General features: G+C 39.8%; 1 protein-coding gene across 7 annotated transcripts in view; it reads left to right on the plus strand.

The window, feature by feature from the left end:
• The window catches only part of FHIT (fragile histidine triad diadenosine triphosphatase), a 1,619,043-nt gene that overhangs the window by 837,358 nt on the left and 768,099 nt on the right, over nt 1–13,586 (plus strand). The gene's annotated exons all lie outside the window — the stretch shown is intronic.

The raw sequence follows: 13,586 nt of genomic DNA on the forward strand, positions 1-13,586 counted from the left end.
ACATTGGAATGAACTGGGAATGTGAACCAGCAGACACCAGCTACATGCTGTGGTGAATTAGTGAAACTTTACAATATTTGTCCTTTCATTTCTGGCTTATTTCACTGAATATAATGTCTGTAAGGTACATTCACCTAGTTGCATGCCTCACAACTTCATTCTTTCTTGTAGCTGCTCAATATTTCATTGTATGTAATACCACAGTTTGCTTTTCTGTTCCTCAGTTGATGTACCCTTATGCTACCTCCTTCCATTGCAAATTGTAAATAATGCTGCCATAAACACCAGTGTGCAAATGACCATTTGTGTCCCTGATTTCAGTTCTTCCAAGTATCTACCTAATAACGGAGTGCAGGATCATATGACAACCCTATATTTAGCCTCCTGTGGAACCAGAAGGACTGTACCGATCTACTTCCCTATCAACAGTGAATAGATATTTCTCTCTCTCCATGTCTTCTCCAGGTCTTGTATTTTTCTGTTTATTTTTTAAACAGTTTTATTCATACACTATATATCCATCTAACTGGCTCCTAGTATAATCACATAGTTATTTGTTTCCACCATAATCTATGGGAGAACATTTCTATTTCTTCTGCAAAGAAGTAAGAAGAGGGGGAAAAATGAAAATAGATAAATAAAAAGAAAAAAAATAAGAGAAACCACAACAACAACAAGAATCCCATACCCCTCCTTTATATCACCCCCTTATTCACATTTAGCTTTGGTATATTGCCTTTGTTATAATTAATGGAAGAATACTACAATGTTACTGTTAACTATAGACCCTAGTTTGTATTGATTGCATTTTTTTCCACATACCATCCCATTTTCAACACCTTGCAAAGATATTCCCCCTCATGTAAGAACTTTCTTATATTTGTACATTTTCTAACCATCATTGTCCACTCCAACTTTCACTAAGTTAAACAGTCCCAGTTTTTATCCTCTATCTTTCTGGTGACGTACATGCCCACAGTCTTCCTCTTTCAACCATACTCACATTGTTCTCCAAACCTCTTTCTCTCTTGTGTTTTCCTATCTTCCTGTAGTGCTCCCTTAGTATTTCTTTTTTTTTTTTTACATATGCACTCAGTAATTCTTAACATCATCACATAGATGCATGATCATTGTTTCTTAGTACATTTGCATCGGTTTAGAGGAACTAGCAACACAACAGAAAAAGATATAAAATGTTAATATAAAGAAAAGAAATAAAAGTAGTAGTAATAGTAAAAAACAACAACAACAAACAAACCAACAAGCAAACAAAAACAAAAAAAACCCTATAGCTCAGATGCAGCTTCATTCAGTATTTTAACATGATTACTTTACAATTAGGTATTATTGTGCTGTCCATTTTTGAGTTTTTGTATCTAGTCCTGTTGCACAGTCTGTATCCCTTCAGCTTCAATTACCCATTGTCTTACCCTGTTTCTAACTCCTGCTGAACTCTGTTACCAATGACATATTTCAAGTTTATTCTCGAATGTCCGTTCAAATCAGTGGGACCATACAGTATTTGTCCTTTAGTTTTTGGCTGGATTCACTCAGCATAATATTCTCTAGGTCCATCCATGTTATTACATGGTTCATAAGTTTATCTTGTCTTAAAGCTGCATAATATTCCATCGTATGTATATACCACAGTTTGTTTAGCCACTCGTCTGTTGATGGACATTTTGGCTGTTTCCATCTCTTTGCAATTGTAAATAATGCTGCTATAAACATTGGTGTGCAAATGTCCGTTTGTGTCTTTGCCCTTAAGTCCTTTGAGTAGATACCTAGCAATGGTATTGCTGGGTCGTATGGCAATTCTATATTCACCTTTTTGAGGAACCGCCAAACTGCCTTCCACAATGGTTGCACCATTTCACATTCCCACCAACAGTGGATAAGTGTGCCTCTTTCTCCACATCCTCTCCAGCACTTGTCATTTTCTGCTTTGTTGATAATGGCCATTCTGGTGGGTGTGAGATGATATCTCATTGTGGTTTTGATTTGCATTTCTCTAATGGCCAGGGACATTGAGCATCTCTTCATGTGCCTCTTGGCCATCCATATTTCTTCTTCTGGTAGGTGTCTGTTTAAGTCTTTTTCCCATTTTGTAATTGGGTTGGCTGTCTTTTTGTTGTTGAGTTGAATAATCTCTTTATAAATTCTGGATACTAGACCTTTATCTGATATGTCATTTCCAAATATTGTCTCCCATTGTGTAGGCTGTCTTTCTACTTTCTTGATGAAGTTCTCTGATGCACAAAAGTGTTTAATTTTGAGGAGCTCCCATTTATTTATTTCCTTCTTCAGTGTTCTTGCTTTAGGTTTAAGGTCCATAAAACCACCTCCAGTTGTAAGATCAATAAGATATCTCCCAACATTTTCCTCTAACTGTTTTATGGTCTTAGACCTAATGTTTAGATCTTTGATCCATTTTGAGTTAACTTTTGTATAGGGTGTGAGAGATGGGTCTTCTTTCATTCTTTTGCATGTGGATATCCAGTTCTCTAGGCACCATTTATTGAAGAGACTGTTCTGTCCCAGGTGAGTTGGCTTGACTGCCTTATCAAAGATCAAATGTCCATAGATGAGAGGGTCTATATCTGAGCACTCTATTCGATTCCATTGGTCGATATATCTATCTTTATGCCAATACCATGCTGTTTTGACCACTGTGGCTTCATAATATGCCTTAAAGTCAGGCAACGCGAGACCTCCAGCTTCGTTTTTTTTCCTCAAGATGTTTTTAGCAATTCGGGGTACCCTGCCCTTCCAGATAAATTTGCTTATTGGTTTTTCTATTTCTGAAAAATAAGTTGTTGGGATTTTGATTGGTATTGCATTGAATCTGTAAATCAATTTAGGTAGGATTGACATCTTAACTATATTTAGTCTTCCAATCCATGAACACGGTATGCCCTTCCATCTATTTAGGTCTTCTGTGATTTCTTTTAACAGTTTTTTGTAGTTTTCTTTATATAGGTTTTTTGTCTCTTTGGTTAAATTTATTCCTAGGTATTTTATTCTTTTAGTTGCGATTGTAAATGGGATTCGTTTCTTGATTTCCCCCTCAGCTTGTTCATTACTAGTGTATAGAAAAGCTACAGATTTTTGAATGTTGATCTTGTAGCCTGCTACTTTGCTGTACTCATTTATTAGCTCTAGTAATTTTGTTGTGGATTTTTCTGGGTTTTCTACATATAGTATCATATCGTCTGCAAACAGTGATAGTTTTACTTCTTCCTTTCCAATTTTGATGCCTTGTATTTCTTTTTCTTGCCTAATTGCTCTGGCTAGAACTTCCAACACAATGTTGAATAATAGTGGTGATAGTGGACATCCTTGTCTTGTTCCTGATCTTAGGGGGAAAGTTTTCAATTTTTCCCCATTGAGGATGATATTAGCTGTGGGTTTTTCATATATTCCCTCTATCATTTTAAGGAAGTTCCCTTGTATTCCTATCTTTTGAAGTGTTTTCAGCAGGAAAGGATGTTGAATCTTGTCAAATGCCTTCTCTGCATCAATTGAGATGATCATGTGATTTTTCTGCTTTGATTTGTTGATATGGTACATTACATTAATTGATTTTCTTATGTTGAACCATCCTTGTATACCTGGGATGAATCCTACTTGGTCATGATGTATAATTCTTTTAATGTGTTGTTGGATACGATTTGCTAGAATTTTATTGAGGATTTTTGCATCTGTATTCATTAGAGAGATTGGTCTGTAGTTTTCTTTTTTTGTAATATCTTTGCCTGGTTTTGGTATGAGGGTGATGTTGGCTTCATAGAATGAATTAGGTAGTTTTCCCTCCACTTCGATTATGTTGAAGAGTTTGAGGAGAGTAGGTACTAATTCTTTCTGGAATGTTTGATAGAATTCACATGTGAAGCCGTCTGGTCCTGGACTTTTCTTTTTAGGGAGCTTTTGAATAACTAATTCAATCTCTTTACTTGTGATTGGTTTGTTGAGGTCATCTATTTCTTATTGAGTCAAAGTTGGTTGTTCATGTCTTTCCAGGAACCTGTCCATTTCTTCTAAATTGTTGTATTTATTAGCGTAAAGTTGTTCATAGTATCCTGTTATTATCTCCTTTATTTCTGTGAGGTCAGTAGTTATGTCTCCTCTTTCATTTCTAATCTTATTTATTTGCATCCTCTCTCTTCTTCTTTTTGTCAATCTTGCTAAGGGCCCATCAATCTTGTTGATTTTCTCATAGAACCAACTTCTGGTCTTATTGATTTTCTCTATTGTTTTCATGTTTTCAATTTCATTTATTTGTGCTCTAATCTTTGTTATTTCTTTCCTTTTGCTTGCTTTGGGATTAGTTTGCTGTTCTTTCTCCAGTTCTTCCAAGTGGACAGTTAATTCCTGCATTTTTGCCTTTTCTTCTTTTCTGATAAAGGCATTTAGGGCAATAAATTTCCCTCTTAGCACTGCCTTTGCTGCGTCCCATAAGTTTTGATATGTTGTGTCTTCATTTTCATTTGCCTCTAGGTATTTACTAATTTCTCTTGCAATTTCTTCTTTGACCCACTTGTTGTTTAGGAGTGTGTTGTTGAGCCTCCATGTATTTATGAATTTTCTGGCACTCCGCCTATTATTGATTTCCAACTTCATTCCTTTATGATCCGAGAAAGTGTTGTGTATGATTTCAATATTTTTAAATTTGTTAAGACTTGCTTTGTGACCCAGCATATGGTCTATCTTTGAGAATGATCCATGAGCACTTGAAAAAAAGGTGTATCCTGCTGTTGTGGGATGTAATGTCCTATAAATGTCTGTTAAGTCAAGTTCATTTATAGTAATATTCAGGTTCTCTATTTCTTTATTGATCCTCTGTGTAGATGTTCTGTCCATTGATGAGAGTGGTGAATTGAAGTCTCCAACTATTATGGTATATGTGTCTATTTCCCTTTTCAGTGTTTGCAGTGTATTCCTCACGTATTTTGGGGCATTCTGGTTCGGTGCGTAAATATTTATGATTGTTATGTCTTCTTGTTTAATTGTTCCTTTTATTAGTATATAGTGTCCTTCTTTGTCTCTTTTAACTGTTTTACATTTGAAGTCTAATTTGTTGGATATTAGTATAGCCACTCCTGCTCTTTTCTGGTTGTTGTTTGCATGAAATATCTTTTCCCAACCTTTCACTTTCAACCTATGTTTATCTTTGGGTCTAAGATGTGTTTCCTGTAGACAGCATATAGAAGGATCCTGTTTTTTAATCCATTCTGCCAGTCTATGTCTTTTAATTGGGGAATTCAGTCCATTGACATTTAGAGTTATTACTGTTTGGATAATATTTTCCTCTACCATTTTGCCTTTTGTATTATATATATCATATCTGACTTTCCTTCTTTCTACACTTTTCTCCATGTCTCTCTCTTCTGTCTTTTTGTATCTGACTCTAGTGCTTCCTTTAGTATTTCTTGCAGAGCTGGTCTCTTGGTCACAAATTCTCTCAGTGACTTTTTGTCTGAGAATGTTTTAATTTCTCCCTCATTTTTGAAGGACAATTTTGCTGGATATAGGAGTCTTGGCTGGCAGTTTTTCTCTTTTAGTAACTTAAATATATCATCCCACTGTCTTCTAGCTTCCATGGTTTCTGCTGAGAAATCTACACATAGTCTTATTGGGTTTCCCTTGTATGTGACGGATTGTTTTTCTCTCGCTGCCTTCAAGATCCTCTCTTTCTCTTTGACCTCTGACATTCTAACTAGTAAGTGTCTTGGGGAACGCCTATTTGTGTCTAATCTCTTTGGGGTGCGCTGCACTTCTTGGATCTGTAATTTTAGGTCTTTCATAAGAGTTGGGAAATTTTCAGTGAAAATTTCTTCCATTAGTTTTTCTCCTCCTTTTCCCTTCTCTTCTCCTTCTGGGATACCCACTACAAGTATATTTGTATGGTTCACATTGTCCTTGAGTTCCCTGATACCTTGTTCAAATTTTTCCATTCTTTTCCGGATAGTTTCTGTTTCTTTTTGGAATTCAGATGTTTCATCCTCCAAATCACTAATTCTATCTTCTGTTTCTTTAAATCTGTCATTGTAGGTATCCATTGTTTTTTCCATCTTTTCTACTTTATCTTTCACTTCCATAAGTTCTGTGATTTGTTTTTTCAGTTTTTCTATTTCTTCTTTATGTTCAGCCCATGTCTTCTTCATGTCCTCCCTCAATTTATCGATTTCGTTTTTGAAGAGGTTTTCCATTTCTGTTCGTATATTCAGCATTAGTTGTTTCAGCTCCTGTATCTCATTTGAACTATTGGTTTCTTCGTTTGACTGGGCCATATGTTCAATTTTCTGAGCGTGATCCGTTATCTTTTGCTGGCGTCTGGGCATTTAGTCAGATTTCCCCGGGTGTTCGACCCCACAGGTTGAAAGATTTTTCTGTGCAATCTCTTGGTTCTGTTTTTCTTATCCTGCCCAGTAGGTGGCGCTCGTGGCACACGTTTGTCTGTGGGTTCCACCAGTGAAAGTTGCTGTAGGTCCTTTAACTCTGGAAAATTCTCGCCGTAGGGGAGGTTCGGCAGCCGAAGCGTCTTGGAAGAATGCCAGCCGGGCTGGGGTTCCGAATGCGGGGAGGGTCGCCGGCCGTCGCAGCACAGGAGAGCGTCCGGCCAAATTAGCTAGTCGGCCCGGGGTACCAAGCGTGGCGGGAGGGCGTCAGCTGTCGCAGCCCGGGAGAGTGAACTGTTCCCAGCCGATGGGGGAGTCACGTGTTTGGAAGGGATCCCCTGGTCACTGTTCTCCGCAGTCTGGGGATTTCCGACCCAACTATCTCAGTTGTTCCGGGGGGCCTCGTGTGGTGGGGGCACCAGCCGCCGCGGCCTAAGGGGACCGCCTGTCCAATTCTACCAGCTGGCCTGGGAAGGTGGAAGGGAGGGACTCCGGTCGCTTGCCGTCCCACCCAGGAAAGCCCGTGCCCCTTGGTGATCTCACCGGAGCTGGTTCTCCCAGATAGTCAGCCGTTCCAGGATGGGGTACGCTGTCCCTTTGATCTCCCTCGTGGCTCCGGGAGCTGCTCTGTATTATCTCCACTCCCCCAGTAGCTGTTCTGGAGGAGGAAAGGTGAGGGCGGCAAGGTTGTCGAGGCTGGTGGCGGAGGAGCACGGTGAAGGTGGGGGAAGAGGGCACTGTGGTGGTTGGAGAGCAGCCGGAGCAGGAGGGGGAGGAGGGGGGAGAAGGAGGTCGGGCGGCTCGGCTGCTGCGGGGCGTGGGCGCCACGCGGCGGGCCGGCGGAGAAAGAGGTGGGGGGAAGGAGGTCGGGCGGCTCGGCTGCTGCGGGGCGTGGGCGCCGCGCGGCGGGCCGGCGGAGAAAGAGGGGGGGGAAGGAGGTCGGGCGGCTCGGCTGCTGCGGGGCGTGGGCGCCGCGCGGCGGGCCGGCGGAGAAAGAGGGGGGGGAAGGAGGTCGGGCGGCTCGGCTGCTGCGGGGCGTGGGCGCCGCGCGGCGGGCCGGCGGAGAAAGAGGGGGGGGAAGGAGGTCGGGCGGCTCGGCTGCTGTGGGGCGTGGTCGCCGCGCGGCGGGCTGGCGGAGAAAGAGAGGGGGGAAGGAGGTCGGGCGGCTCGGCTGCTGCGGGGCGTGGGCGCGGCGCGGCGGGCCGGCGGAGAAAGAGAGGGGGGAAGGAGATCAGGCGGCTCGGCTGCTGCGGGGCGTGGGCGCCGCGCGGCGGGCCGGCGGAGAAAGACCCTTAGTATTTCTTATATATCTGTTTGTCTTAAAATATTTTAAACTCCCTCTCATCTTTGAAGGACAGTTTTACCAGATATAGAATTCTTGATTGGCAGTTTTTCTCTTTCTGTGTCTTAACTGTATCATACCACTGCCTCTCATTTCTTTTGCCACATTTTTCTTCAACTCATTGATTTGATTTAGAAGATTTGTTGAACAGCTTAATTAGTTGTTTCAACTCCTGTATCTCATTTAGAATGGTATTTTATTCCTTTGCTTAGGCTATATCTTGGTGCTTCTAAGTATGATGTGAATATTTTGCTGTTGTCTAGGCATCTGGTTTCCTTGATTGTTTATTCTGGAGGTTGTTTTCTCTCTTTTACCTTGGGTTTTCTCATTGGTTGACTTTGTTCTCTATCTATCCTTTGATATTCAGTTCAACTTAATTCTAGACCTCTAGCACAGCATCTGTTTAACTGATCAGAAAGTTTCAGCTCTTGTTTATTTAGTTATTGCCCTGCCTATATGGAAGTTTTTTTGAGGAGGGTTTCCCCAGATCTGATCACCCCTAATCAGATTTTCCCTGACAAGACAGGCCCATGTCTCAGGAAGAGAATATATAATCAGTACCAAGAGTCCCTGAGGATAAGACTGAACAATGTGCCAGACTTTCCTGTGAAGCCTCTTGAGTCTGTGTTTTTTCTATCCTGCTCAGCAGGTGGCACTTGTCAGTCCACTGCTCCCCACCAGCATAAAGTGGCATGGTGCCTTTAATTCTCAGCAGACTGCCATGGGCATGGTTGAGGCAGAAGGTTTCTGTTTTCCAGGTCCTGCAGTCTGAATTCTCTGAATGAGGGCCAACATTTATGCTAGGTCTTGCCCCTCCCTCCTTTCCTTGAGAAAGATATGCCCTTTAGGGAATTGACTCCTTCACCTGTCTAGTTACTATGTCTCTCAGACATCCTTTAACTTCACCCTTGCCTGTGGCAGTGCTGAAAATTGAAATTGCCTGCAACTTTTAATGGGTTGCTAAATTAAAAAGATTTAAAAAAAACAAAAAAGAAAGGGGAAAAAAAATCCTTTACAGAATCGGTCTCCAGCCCCCCAGGTTTTTCAATCAAAAGTTTAATTTGGTACCTGGCTCTATGTGCCCCTTTTCTTGGGACACAGCTCTTTTCCAATATTCTGAGCTCAATCAACTCTGAAAGTCTCTCTTTTTTTGTTAGACCCACCTCCTCTTTACTGGGAAAAACCTCCAGGTTCCTTTTGTGGTTGCTTGAATTTATCTATGCCCAGATCTTGTATTCAGCAGCCTGAATTTGTTAGTTAAATTGGCAATTGGTGCTTGATTGAGCTCTCCTTGTCTTGCTCCTATTAGAGACAACTTCTTTTTCCACAGTGAAGTGACTCTAAAACAGCGTGCTATACCAGTGGGGGAGGTGCACCAGCCTCCATAGTTTGGGAGACTTTACTTACAGTTATGTGCTGTAATCTTGGCCCTTCCAGTCATTTCAGACTAGTGTATAATGTATGTCTGGACACGGAAGTCCCCCAAACAGTTGTTCCAGATAGTTCCTAGCTATTTACTAGCATCCCTAGATAATGAACTAAATTGCACACCTCTCTATGCCACCATCTTCTGTTTGTGTTTTGATCAGGTGTGGTTGCTACTGCTGCAAAGTTTTCTGCCTTAGAATTACAGTGTAAATTTCTTTATGCAAGATCTGAAATGAAGACATGTAGTTAAGCGAGTTCCCCACCAACCCCTACCCCCAGGATTTTTTTAATGCAGTTTTATTGAGATATATTCACACGCCAAAAAATCCACCTGAAGTATACAATCTGTGGCTCACAGTATCATCATATTATTGTACATGTATCACCAAAATCAATTTTAGAACATTTTTGTTACTCTAAGGAAAAAAGAATGCCCAAAACACCCCATATCCCTTTCCCTCCTATTATTTACCTTGTTGTCTTTATTTTATTGCACATCCTCCCTTACTCTGGATAGAGTGTCAGTCACAAGGTTTTCACAACCACACGATCACACCGTAAAAGTTACATGGTTATACCATCATCATCAGGAATCCATTCTACTGGATTACAGTTCATCTATTTCAGGTATTTACTTCTAGCTTTTCTAATACACTGGAAACTAAAAAGGAATATCTATATAATGAATAAGAATAACTTCCAGAATGATCTCTTGATTCTATTTGAAATCTCTCAGCCACTGAGGCTTTGTTGTGTTTCATTTTTTTCCTCCTTTTGGTCAAAAAGGCCTTTTCAACTGTACAATGTCAGGAGCAGGCTCACCCCTGGGATTCATGAAGCACATTGCCAAGGAGATTTATACTCCTGGGAGCCATGTACCATGTAGGAGGGAGGGTAGTCAGTTTATTTGCAGAGTTAGCTGAGAGAGGCCACATTGGAGGAACAAGAGAGGTTCTCTTTGGGTGACTCTTAGGCCTAATTTTAAGTTGGTTTTGCTTCTGCTTTGCAGGAATAAATTTCATAAGGGCAGGTCCAAGATCAGGGGCTTGAATTATTAAATTGGGAGTCCCTAATGCTTAAGAGAATATCAGGAATTGCTGAGTTAGGGAAGTTGAATTTTTCCACATTTTTCCTCAGTCCCTCATGTGTTCCCAGGATTTGTGTAATTATTTATATGAGGTCTCAAAGAAGTATAGAAATAAAATATGATAGATTTAATGATTTCCTTCTGAATAAATTAAAAGTATAGAAAATTATGTCTCAAAACAACAGTTGGAGTTGCTGCCCCAAATTGTTCCTAGGATTTGAGACTAAGTAAATGTCTGAAATTTGGACCTTTGTGGTTCCAGAGTTTCACGTTGAGTTGGCATCTGCATAGGATTGCATTCTTTGCCAGTAATATGACTTTCCCCTTCTCTCATATATGTATATATTATGTTTATATATATATGTATTTATTGTAATGGTCATAACCATGGGGACTAGCACATCTGAACTCAGTAGGGCAGTTTTGCACAAGCTGGGAATTCTAATAAAGGCACTGTTGAAGTCTTCGGTTAGAATTCCCCAGGAGTAGTTAACTGGCTGGAAATTCTGGCACGAGGCAATGCTGAAGTTGGCCAGAAGTTCTTCTAGTCTCAGAAACCCTCAGCTCTGACTTTTAAGCTCTCTAACTGATTGGGTGAGGAGAGTCCCCACATTGCTGAGGGCAATCTCCTATATTGATTTTAGATGTTATCAAATGATTGTGTAAAGTAACCAACTGATTATAGATGCAGGTCCCATCTGTGAAATTTCATCACAGTTACAAGCAGTCTGGTGCTTGACCATGCAACTGGACACTGTAAGCTAGCCCAGTTGACATATGAAATTAACCATCACAGGGTTACAGTCAGTTTGGAATGTTTCTGCTATTGGGAAGACAGGTTTCCTTGCTCAGTATTTTTTCATTGTTATTCAAATAAAAAATTGAAAAAAAATTCAGTTGTACTAATTTATATATATATGCAAAGTAATATTTTGCTTAGATACTTGTGTTACCTCTTGAGGTTATTGTCACATTGGTTTCATTTGTTGATGTTTAATATCCTTCATGAAATTTTATCTACCTGATGTTTTGTATTCGTACATTTTCTGAAAAGCAGCACCAAAATAAAGTATTTATGATATGGTCTTATTTTCTCTTTGCTACAGTTTTCTGGAAAAATATTAAAAGTTGGACATATCAAAGAAAATGTAGCATACAGTTAAGAAGATGATTTTATTCATCCTGTAGCAATAGGGAGATGTTCATTAACAAGGAATGATTCCAAGTAGAGGGAAGAATGTTGAAGTTTTGTAAAACAATGGAGTCATTGTGGAAGGGAAGGGAGAGATGAGTCTTATCTAGGAATATGAGAGTGGGGTGGGGCAGGGTGTTCTTTTGTAGTTTTGGGTAGGTATTCCAGAAAACAAAAGGGTGAGGGGGATTTCTTTGGCTGTTTTCTGGGAGCTCAGAGCACAGGTAAAGTTGAACATTGTCAAATAAACTTTGTAAAAATTATTATTTTCAAGCAGTAAGAAAAGCATATGGGACTTTTAATTAATTGCTGTTTTACCAACGTTTGATTCAAAGTATTTGAGCATCATGATTGCCTTTTTAGTTGCCCGAAGAACTTCTGGAAATAAAATTTCATTATACAAATTACAAGTATGTATCCATTTTAATTCTAAATTGTTGGAAACAGTTAATTTGGGAAGACAAAAATTATCTGCTTTTCAGTCTTATTTAAGTAATTTGTGCAATTTCTTTCCAATACTGTGAGAGATTATGATGTTTCTGATATTATTAAATAAAAACCAGCTTCTTTATTTTCCCTAGTAGGCTAGGTAAGATTTACATATTTTATGAAAATTTTATTTTGAAGCTAATAGTTTCTTCCATCATAAGACTGATAGGCATTTATGATAGAATGTTCTTATTAGGGTACCCCTTTTCTCGGACCTCTGCTACCTTCTCTCTCCTTCATTTCCTTTTACCTTCTTTCTAGTCTCAAATTGTAGCTTCTCCCTGCTCTGTCCTGAGATTTCTGCTTTTTCTTTACCTTCCCCTTATACTGCCTTATCTTTTCTTATAGATCTGTATTGATTATCTCTTTGAAGATAAGTGATTCTTAGTCTTTTCTCTAAATATGGTGGTTTGGAGCTATGTACCTCCAGAAAAACATGTTCTTAATCTTAATCTAATGGGTGTAAACCTGTTGTAAATGGGACCTTTTGATGAAATCACTTTAATTAAGATATGGCTGAGCTGAATCAGTATCAGTCTTAATCCTATTACTGAAGACCTTATGGGAAGGTCCCAGAGAAGCAGCCAGAAGCTGAAGGTCAGTGGAACTGGAAAGAGAAATGAGAAGCCAGAAGAGGCTGCTATATGCATTTCCATGTAGCAGAAAAGCCAAAGACCAAGAATCACTGGAAGCCAGTCCCAGAATGCCACGGTCTTCTGGGAGAAAGCATCACCTTGATAACACATTAGTTTTAGACTTCTCTCTCTAGAAATCCAACATCTTCTCTCAAGCTCACTTTTTCTGGGGTAGCTTGGTGGACTATTTTTTTTTTTTTCCTGTTCATTTTTAACCAATTTTATTCACACATCATACAATCCAACCTAAGTAAAAGACATATCGGCCACCATAATCTATATGAAGACATTTCCTTTTCTTCCACAGAGAATCCATACCCCTCCGCCATGTCCTCCACTTGTTGACATTTAGATTTTGCATAATGCCTTGTTATATTCGGTGGAAACATATTATAGTGTTACTGTTGGCTATAGACCCTAGCTTATGTTGATTGTTCCTTTTACTGTATACCATCCATTTTCAGTCCCTTGCAATGTTGACATTCATTTCTTCTCTCTCATGCAAAAATGTTTTTATATTTGTACATTTAATAACCATCCTTGTCTACTGTAGGCATTCCTAAGTTATACCGTCTCAGTCCTTATCCTCTAACTTTCCTTCTGGTTTCATATGTGCCCCCAGCATTTCTCTCTCAACCATACTCACATTCAGCTTCACCGAGTATACATATATTGCTGTGCTACTACCATCAGGGGCTTGGCGGGCTTTTACTGAGCACTTCTGCCTTTTTGTTTGTAAAGTATTTGGCATCTGGATAATATACACATCTTAGCTCTTGGCAAAAATTTGAAAGTATCTCCATCTATTTATCTATCTATTCATCCATCCATCCATCCATCTATGTATCTATCTTCTATATCTGTCAGTCTTATAAATGGTTTTTAAGGTTGGCACTTTGTTTTATTGACAAGAAAACCAATGCTCAAAGTCACACAATTATTAGACAGCAAAGCCAGGAATGGGCTGCAGGCCTGTGGCCCTAAATGCTGCTCCATTCCTCTAGTGCTTAGTAAA

Source organism: Tamandua tetradactyla, chromosome 15 (genome assembly GCF_023851605.1).
Source record: "Tamandua tetradactyla isolate mTamTet1 chromosome 15, mTamTet1.pri, whole genome shotgun sequence".
NCBI classification, from domain to species: Eukaryota; Metazoa; Chordata; class Mammalia; order Pilosa; family Myrmecophagidae; genus Tamandua; species Tamandua tetradactyla.